Below are 10,540 nucleotides of genomic sequence, written 5' to 3'. Positions count from 1 at the left end.
TGAATCATAATTTTATTTCAGTATTATGTGCAATATGTAAAATGCTGTTTTTGATTACTGGATGTAAGATCCACCAGTTATGCAAAACACTGTTTCCCCGTATGGACCCAAACATACTCAGAATTTTTATTGCATCCTCAGTGATTTCTTTTATTTTTATCCTTATTTTACGTTATGGATTTGCTGTTATACTGGTTTTGATATTATAATATCTTTGTGTAGATAAGTAACCCAAATCCAATTAATATCATTATTACAGATATTGAGTATATACCCTTATATGCCCTTGTAACACTATTTCATTTATTAAAACAGCAGCAGTTATTGTTTGATACATGTTTATCATCATCTTCGATTTCTTGGACAGGTCTTTCATTACCTGCATTATTTCGCTCAAATAGAGAATATTTTCGTTACTATCCAGCTATTATTTTCTGTTACTATTTCAGTTATTTTCAGAGAATCTATAAAAGCTAAAAATGTTTGTAGGCTTACTTGTTGTAGAACACTGTCTTATTTTAACTTGTAGTTTCTTATGTCGTGATAAACCAAAATTTCTCATTTTTCAGATATCACTACATCAACATAATTTGGTTTTGTTGCGACTGGTTGGCCATGAGCAACAGCTGCTACAACCCGTTTATCTACGGAATTTACAATGTAAGTCGTATTTGTTTACAGACATAAAATTTAAAGTGTGTCTACTTAAATTATTTCTCTAAATATATTTACTGAAATCACAAAAGTATAACGTGAATTGAATTTGCTACCGATACTTGAAACAACATGATAACTATCGCAAAATGAAAAAGTTACTTTCTTAAGCTCCACAGTGACTTTTTTTGTGAACCAGTATTCGGCTTAGGCCATCATCAGGTTGCAACTGACTGGCACAAATGCTGATGAAATAAGCATAGGAAGAATAGAGATATTAGATAATAACAGAAGTTGTTATATTTCTGCATATATAGTTGGTCCTACACGCTGATTTTATATAAATAAACCATTGTAAATCAAAAGTTGTGACTGTCTATTTAATTGTTGTAGTCTTCAGTCCGAAGACTGGCTTCATGCTGTTCTCCATGCTAATCTACCCTGTGCAAGCTTTTTCGTTTTGGAATAACTGCTGCAATCTGCATCCCACTTCCACCTACTTATTGAATACAAGCCTTGGACTCCCTCGACAATTATTACCCCTCACATTCTGTTCCTTTATCAAATCGAGGAATTATTGTTACCTTCGGATACGTCCTATCAATCGCTCTCTTCTTGTAGTTAAATTGTGTTGAAATGGCAGGTAACATTGATCTGGGAATGATAAGGTGCTTAAAGAATGCTCGTCCTGAGGAGTGATCGAAGGCACTTTAAAAGAATAACTTTATTTAGAAAACGAAACTCACTTATATTGTCCTTGGGTGAATATCCACGCAGCTAGATACAACAGAAATAATGGGAGTTCCACATAAAACCGGTAAACCTCAAGAACCGGTTAATCGTTTCTAGTCGTATTGCTTGTAAAGTGGCAACACTGTTTCGAATGTTGGCTACATTGCATTTTATCGGAAAGTTGAGTTCAGCTCTGTTTTCGTGCGTCAATTGTTGTGAGGAGCTCGTCTTGTTGAGTTATTACATAAATGGGACAGTTGGCACTAGAACAGTGAATTGATATTGTTACATAAAGACAGGCTCCATCAAGGAATGTATCCTGATAGGAGACTCCCCATGATCAACACTATTCAAGACATTACTTGATGTGGAAGGCTGTAGAATCCGTTCAAAACGTGCAGAGAAATATACGACCGAAAGCCAGGGCCCCTGAAACTAGGGAGAGAATTTGCATAGATTTTACAAGAAGTCGCCGCAAGTCGGTGAGCAGGTTTTCTGAGCAGGTTGGTGTAACTCGTACATCGTGTCATCGTGTACTAAAAGATATGAAATTAATAGCCTGTCGTGTGAGTTTGGTGCAGGGGTCGAAATTTAAGGTTCAGCAAGAAAGAGTTCATTATTCTAGCTGGCTGTTAACGTCAGTTACTGTTACTCCAACCCCTTGCTTTACTTCATGTCAAATGACACTGGGTTTCATTTGTTAGGTTATGTAAATTCCCAGAATTTCAGATATTGGTCGCAGGACAACCCCCATATTATGCATGTAGTATCTCTCCACTCAGAGAAGATATGTGTTTGGTGTGCATTGTCCGGCATGCGCGTTATTGGCTCCATATTTTTTTCAATTACACCTTAAACAATGCCAGGTATCTAGAGATCTTTGACTCTTTCTATGCACAGTTAACAGATGCAGACAATTTGTATGTAGCTTTCCAACAAGATGGAGCAAACGCTCTCACATCCAACCAAAGTATGGCACACATCACCAACGCGTTGCCTGAAGACATCTTGTCAGTAAATGCCTTTGGCCCCAAGGTACCCGGACTTAACATCGTGCAATTTTTATTTATGGAGCACACTAAAAAGCAAAGCGTATGCTGTCCTTGTACAACAGATGGTCTTAAACGGAACATTACTAGAGAAACTAACAACATCACGCCTTCAGAATTACAGCATGTTACTGATAACGTCACCATAGGATGTCTGCGATGTATGGATGCTTATGGCCACCACTTCCAACATCTCTTACAAACGGATAACTACACTTTTTTTTTTCAACGCTACTATTATCTACTAGTTGAATATCGAGCGTGAGGCCTACCGGTTTTGTGTGGAACACCCTGTGCCTCACCTGTGACGTTGTCTGTGATGCACGTACACGAAGAAGTCCGAGAGTAGTGGCAGCTGGAGCGTTACTGGGCCGTTGATGCCGGTGTGTGATGGCTGCGGTATTGCTGGTGCAGGTCAAGACGGTCTTGGCCAGGTCTACAGGCGTCGGACGAAACTCCTGGTACTGCCAACTTGTAGCGCTGCAAATGAACGGCTGATGCACCGGACGGAACTGCTCGGACTGCCTACCTGAGGCGCAGGGCATGACTGACTTCACACGGTACGGCGATGGCCTAAATAGTCGGAGCAGATGGATATCCGATTGGTGCTGCAAGAGTATGTGGCAAAGCAGTGCCCTGCCGACTGTGATCTCTGCTGCGACAGAAACGCTGCCTTTCGGTGAGGTTGGCGCCCTCGGAACTGTGAAGGCAACGTGTAACCCCGTTGTAAACAGCCCAGGCCATACAAGGAAATTATCTCTGTGTTTATGAGAGCAGTTTACGCACGTCTTCCTGGTAGCGCGGCTACCCGCACGGCCTGCCTGGTGTGCGGTGGAATCGACTACCAGGCGGACACAACAGAGCTAAAACCAAAATAAGAGGTTACAACATTTATTCACTTATTGGCATTTAAACAACATTAACTTTTAAAAAATGTTTTAAAGTTTGATACATATAACTTTGAATACGGTAAACTGTGAGAGAATCAATATTAATAAAATTTTGAAAATGAAGACTATCAGTATTACGGTAAATCCTAATGTACTCAGTCTTCAGGCCACGAGTGGCCTACCGGGACCATCCGACCGCAGTGTCATCCTCAGAGGAGGATGCGGATAGGAGGGGCGTGGGGTGAGCACACCATTCTCCCGGTCGTTATGATGGTATTCTTGACCGAAGCCGCTACTATTCGGTCAAGTAGCTCCTCAATTGGCATCACGAGGCTGAGTGCACCCCGAAAAAATGGTAACAGTGCAAGTCGGGTGGATAGTCACCCATCCAAGTGCCGGCCACGCCCAAAAGCGCTTAACTTCGGTGATCTCACGGGAACCGGCGTATCCACTGCGGCAAGGCCGTTGCCTTAAGTCCTAATGTAGGGAGCGGAAATAGGTGTATCTGGTGATTAATCAGCCAACGGCCTTGCCGTAGTGGTAACACCGGTTCCCGTCGGATCACCGAAGTTAAACGCTGTCGGGCTGGGCTAGCACTTGGATGGGTGCCCATCCGGTCTGCCGAGCGCTGTTGGCAAGCGGGGTTCACTCAGCCCTTGCGGCGCAAACTGAGGAGCTACTTGATTGAGAAGTAGCGGCTCCGGTCTCGTAAACTGACATACGGCCGGGAGAGCGGTGTGCTGACCACATGCCCCTCCATATCCGCATCCAGTGACGCCTGTGGTCTGACACGGCGGCCGGTCGATACCGTTGGGCCTTCCCAGACCTGTTCGGAAGGGGTTTAGGTCAGTTTGCTGATTAATCAGGCATTGGAATGAGGTGACCAGCTTGAATTTAGCCCAGTCATCGCTTGACCCTTCATTCAGCGTAGATTAGGTATTCTAAAACGCACAGAGGGTAAAATTTAAAACCAAATAGTTACAATCAAGATGAATTACAGTTAACACGGCAAAAAGAATCTCTTAAGGCCCTTGCAAACAATTTTTTAAGTAACTAAACAGTTTAACACGTGAGTATTTAAAAAACAACAAACATTGTAAAAGATTAATCTCAGAACAGTTTTAACACATGAGCTTTTAAGAGGCAGCACACAGTTTTTTTAAATCATCATCATCATCACCATTTAAGACTGATTATGTCTTTCAGCGCTCAGTCTGGAGCATAGTCCCCCTTATAAAATTCCTCCATGATCCCCTATTCAGTGCTAACATTGGTGCCTCTTCTGATGTTAAGCCTATTACTTCAAAAGCATTCTTAACCGAATCCAGGTACCTTCTCCTTGGTCTACCCCGACTCCTCCTACCCTCTACTGCTGAACCCATGAGTCTCTTGGGTAACCTTGCTTCTCCCATGCGTATGACATGACCCCACCATCTAAGCCTCTTCGCCCTGACTGCTACATCTATAGAGTTCATTCACAGTTTTTCTTTGGTTTCCTCATTGTGGACACCCTCCTGCCATTGTTCCCATCTACTAGTACTTGCAATCATCCTATCTACTTTCATATCCGTAACCTCAACCTTATTGATAAGGTAACCTGAATCCACCCAGCTTTCGCTCCCATGCAACAAAGTTGGTCGAAAGATTGAACGGTGCACAGATAACTTAGTCTTGGTACTGACTTCCTTCTTGCACAAGAGAGTAGATCGTAGCTGAGCGCTCACTGCATAAACTTTGCTATACCTCGCTTCCAGTTCTTTCACTATGTTGCCATCCTGTGAGAATATGCATACGTACTTGAAACCGTCCACCTGTTCTAACTTTGTTCCTTCTATTTCGCACTCAATCCGTTTATATCTCTTTCCCGCTGACATTACTTTCGTTTTGGAGATGCTAATCTTCATACCATAGTCCTTACATTTCTGATCTAGCTCTGAAATATTACTTTGCAAACTTTCAATCGAATCTGCCATCACAACTAAGTCATCCGCATATGCGAGACTGCTTATTTTGTGTTAAATATCTTATTCTCACCCAGCCAGTCTATTGTTTTCAACATATGATCCATAAATAATATGAACAACAGCGGAAACAGGTTGCAGCCTTGCCTTACCCCTGAAACTAATCTGAACCATGAACTCAATTTACCGTCAACTCTAACTGCTGCCGGACTATCTATGTAAAGACCTTTAATTGCTTGCAAAAGTTTGCCTCCTATTCCATAATCTCGTACCACAGACAATAACTTCCTCCCAGAAATCCGGTCATATGCCTTTTCTAGATCTATAAAGCATAGATACAATTCCCTGTTCCACTCGTAACACTTCTCCATTATTTGCCGTAAGCTAAAGATCTGGTCCTGACAACCTCTAAGAGGCCTAAACCCACACTGATTTTCATCCAATTTGTCCTCAACTAATACTTGCACTTTCCTTTCAACAATACCTGAGAAGATTTTACCCACAACGCTGATTAAAGACATACCTCTATAGTTGTTACAATCTTTTCTGTTTCCATGTTTAAAGATTGGTGTGATTGCTGCTTTCGTCCAGTCTGATGGAACCTGTCCCGACTCCCACGCCATTTCAGTTATCCTGTGTAGCCATTTAAGATCTGACATTCCACTGTATTTGATGAGTTCCGACATAATTTCATCCACCCCAGCTGCTTTATTGCACTGCAATCTATTGACCATTTTCTCCACTTCCTCAAATGTGATCCTATTTCCATCATCATTCCTATCCCATTGTACATAGAAATCTGAAACATTACTGATCGTATTTTCACCTACATTGAGCAACTCTTCAAAATATTCCCTCCATCTGCCCAAGTCATCAACAGGATTCACCAACAATTTTCCCGACCTGTCCAAAATACTTGTCATTTCCTTCTTACCTCCCTTTCGAGGACTGCTAAGTACACTCCAGAATGGTTTTCCAGCAGCTTGACCCAAAGTCTCCAACCTGTTTCCAAAGTCTTCCCAAGATTGCTGCAATTATCTGTTTGGCTTTGTTTCTTTCTTCAACATAACTTTCTCTGTCTACCTGAGTTCTAGTATGTAGCCATTTTTGATACGCCTTCTTTTTTCTTTTACAGGCTGCCTTGACTGTGTCATTCCACCAAGCTGTTTGCTTCATCCTACCTTTACACACTACTGTTCCAAGACATTCTTTAGCCTCTTCTAGTTCTGTGTCCCTGTACCTTGTCCATTCCTTTTCCAATGACTGTAATTGACTACATTCAACTAACTGGTACCTTTCTGAGATCACTGTTATGTACTTGTGCCTGATTTCCTTATCCTAAAGTTTCTCCACTGTTATCCTCCTACATATGGACCTGACCTCATGCACTTTCGGCCTCACAATACCAATTTCACTGCAGATTAAATAGTGATCAGTGTCATCAAAGAATCCCCTGAATACACGTGTGTCCCTCACAGCCTTCCTGAATTCCTGATCTGTTATTATATAGTCAATGACAGATCTGGTTCCCCTGCCTTCCCAAGTACACCGGTGAATGTTCTTATGTTTGAAAAAGGAGTCTGTAGTTACTAAGCCCATACTGGCACCGAAATACAAGAGTTGTTTCCCGTTGCTGTTGGCCTCCATATCTTCTCCAAATTTGGCCATAACCTTTTCATATCCTTCTGTTCGATTTCCAATCCTGGCATTAAAATCACCCATGAGCAGAACACTGTCCTTGTCCTTTACTCTAACAACTACATCATTGAGTGCTTCATAAAAACTATCCATCTTATCTTCATCTGTCCCTTCAGAATGCGAATATACTGACACAATCCAAATTTTCTTGCTAGACACTGTCAAATGCATCCACATCAGTTGTTCGTTTACAAACCTCATTGCAACTACGCTGGGTTCCATTTCTTTCCTGATGTAAAGCCCTACACCCCATTGTGCTATTCCTGTTTTGACTCCTGACAGGTAGACCTTGTATTCTCCCACTTCCTCTTCTTTCTCACCCCTTACACGAATGTCACTAACAGCTAAAACGTCCAACCTCATCTTACTTGCAACCTCTGCCAGCTCTACCTTCTTCCCAGAGTAGCCCCCATTGATATTAATAGCTCCCCATCTCGTTACCATTCGTTTACCGAGTCGTATCTTAGGAGTCCCTGGTTTGTCAATTGGAGGTGGGACTCCGTCACCTCCAAAGGTCCGAGGCATTTTGCTCTGATTGTTGCCAGCATCATATTTAAAGTACCAGGGAAGCAGGTTGCTAGCCTTACTTGCCCCGGGTCCCATTGAGTTTTACCCCTAACGGCTGAGGGACTAACCGGTGGATTTGATAGTCTTTGCCGTCTGAGCACAAAGGTGACCACTACTCAGAATATGTCCGAGATGCCCAGCCTTATTCCAAAGTAACTGGTATCCCGACTGTCAGGACCACTTACTTGGCCACTCATACGTTGCCCGTGCTTCATGAACTAGGACATGACAACAGGAACCCACACCATGCACCACAGTTTTTTTAAAACTTTTTTTAATTTATAGATATAAATATGACTCGCTATCTGAGTGCTCCGTACAAACTTAATTATGTGTATAGACAATTCATCCATCACGGGAATCGAAAATCTCGACGAGTTTTGCCTGTTATCGCTGTCGATTCGGGCACGATGTTGGACCGAAGAATACCAATATTTTCGAGAATGTTTTAATTTTAAGCTCAAATTTTTTGTGTAATTTCGTATTTGCTATGATAATTCCTGAGAAAAAAGTTCTTCACAGGCAGACAAGCAGACTATCGGATAACGAATGAAAAAAAATATTTTTTTCTTGTCATATAATTACAAGTTAACAATTTTCAGATTTATTCCTTTACTTATATTGTGAAATTTCGCTTCTTGCCAAATTTCATGGCTTCAGGTCAACGGGGATGTACAACATAGGTTTTGATGGGTGAATTTGCGACTATCAGAATACGTGACATAAACGACCATATCTTTTGATTCCATTGACTTACAAACTTAAAATTTTTGCACCGTCAAGGGATCGTATACTTTACTAGGCGGTATAAATCTGAAGTTGATACGTTTACTCGTTCCTGAAAAAAGAGGTCTTAATCGACAGTCTGATAACAAATGACAATTTTTTCATTTCATCTAATATAGTAACAGATTTACAATTCCCGAATTTAATCTTTTACTGTAGTGTGAAGCCTTTCGTCTTGCCAAATTTCATGATTCTAGACCAGCGGGGAGTTCCCTATAGGTTTTGGGCAGCGAGTTTGCAAGAATCAAAATACTTGACATAAATGGCCGTATCATTTGATTGCGCTGACTTAGAAGCTTAACTTCTTTACAGCACCAAAGGACTATAGACCGCAGTATGCGACATAAAATTCAGCTTGATTTATCTAACCGTCCCTGAGAAAAAGGATTTTTAACAATCGGGTAGACTGATAGACGGACAACACAGTGAAACGACTGAACCACAATATATGACATAATATCATCTTTTATTGCTTTGACGTAAAAGCTTACATTTTTTACCCTGACAAGAGACTGTAGACTTTGGTATGTGACAAATTTCAATTTGATATATCCACCCGGATGAACGTCAACAAAAGTAAAACGAGGATAATGGAATGTAGTCAAATTAAATCAGGTGATGCTGAGGGAATTAGGTTAGGAAATGAGACACTTAACGTAGCAAATGAGTTTTGCTCTCTGGGAAGGAAAATAACTGATGATGGCCGAAGTAGAGAGGATACAAAACATAGACTGTCCATAGCAAGGAAAACGTTATTGACGAAGAGGAATTTAACATCGAGTATAGATTTAAGCGTCAGGAAGCCCTTACTGAAAGTATTTTTACGGAGTGTAGTTATGTATGGAAGAGAAACATGGACTATAAATAGTTTAGACAAGCAAAGAATAGAAGTTTTCGAAACATAGTGCTACAGAAGAATGCTGAAGATTAGGTTGGTAGATCACGTAACTATTGAGGAGGTACTGAACTGAGTTAGGGAGAAGAGGAATTTGTGGCGCAACTTGACTAGAAGAAAGGATCGGTTGCTAGGACATGTTTTGAGGCATCACGGGATCACAAATTTAGTACTGAAGGGAAGCGTGTACGGTAAAAATCGTAGAGGGAGACCAAGAGATGAATACATTAAGCAGATTCAGAAGGATGTAGGTTGCAGTAGTTAGTCTGAGGTGAAGAGTCTTGCATAGGATAGAGATGGAAAGCTGCATCAAACCAATCTCTGTGCTCAAGACCACAACAACAGCAATTCGTTCTTGAGAAAAAAGAGTGTTAACAGACGGACAGACAGACAGTCGGATAACAAATAAAAAAAATATTTTTTCGTGTGACGTAATTACAAATTAAGAATTTCCGGATTTTATCCTTTACGTGTACTGTGAAATCTTGCTTCTTACCAAATTTCATGATTCCAGGTCAACAGGAAGTACGCCATAGGTTCTGATGACTGATATGAAATAAATGGCCGTGTCTTTTGATTGCACTGACTTAGAATCCCATGTCTTTTATACCTCCATAAGACCGTAGACATAAATTTGAACTTGATACATCTACCCCTTCATGAGAGAAAGAGTTCTTAACAGTCAGATAGACAGACGGACAACAGAGTGATCTTATAACGGCTCCGTTTATAGCGACTGAGGTACGGAACCCTAAAAAGTAAAACGATCATATGCACATATTACTACTGTAAATACCAGTAGCGCTTCTCCTGGGTTTCCATTATTACATTGAGGCAAAAGCAACATTGAGAGACAGATTTTAAGACGGGTACTTTATAGCTTTTTATTACCACGCAGTGCTCCGAGGATACCTAACGGTGTACCGGTACTGAAGTGCTGTACGTAGCAGTAGGCAGGTGGAAAATGGGCACTGGCTTATTGTGCGTGCAAAGAAAGCACCTGCTGTTCGCCCAAGTAGGACCAGGCCAGCTGCCTGCTGGCTGTAGTTCTAACAGACTCGCGTCCTACTCAAAATCAAAGTACCGAGTGACAACCAAGCAGTAGTTTAAATTCCTCAATCAGGTCTAAAAGTGAAATGTATCTCATGACACCTAACAGTGACAAATCTCACAACTAAAGATTTCCTCACTGGTGTTTTGTAAAACACTGACGGAAAAGAATCACAACGCCAAACAGTAATTAAAAGAGAGTCTACGTAACACATTTGACTGATTTCCATGCAAGACCACAGGTTAATGCAAGCGCGA

General features: G+C 41.3%; 1 pseudogene; it reads left to right on the top strand.

Moving 5' to 3' along the window:
* Nucleotides 1-3,844: 3,844 nt before the first annotated feature.
* On the top strand, nucleotides 3,845-3,962 carry LOC124712676 (annotated as a pseudogene).
* The last annotated feature ends 6,578 nt before the right edge of the window (nucleotides 3,963-10,540 follow it).

The sequence above is a fragment of the Schistocerca piceifrons genome, chromosome 8 (genome assembly GCF_021461385.2).
Source record: "Schistocerca piceifrons isolate TAMUIC-IGC-003096 chromosome 8, iqSchPice1.1, whole genome shotgun sequence".
In the NCBI taxonomy this organism is placed as follows: Eukaryota; Metazoa; Arthropoda; class Insecta; order Orthoptera; family Acrididae; genus Schistocerca; species Schistocerca piceifrons.
Note: the sequence above shows the minus strand (reverse complement) of the source record. Positions and strands in the feature narration are given on the sequence as shown.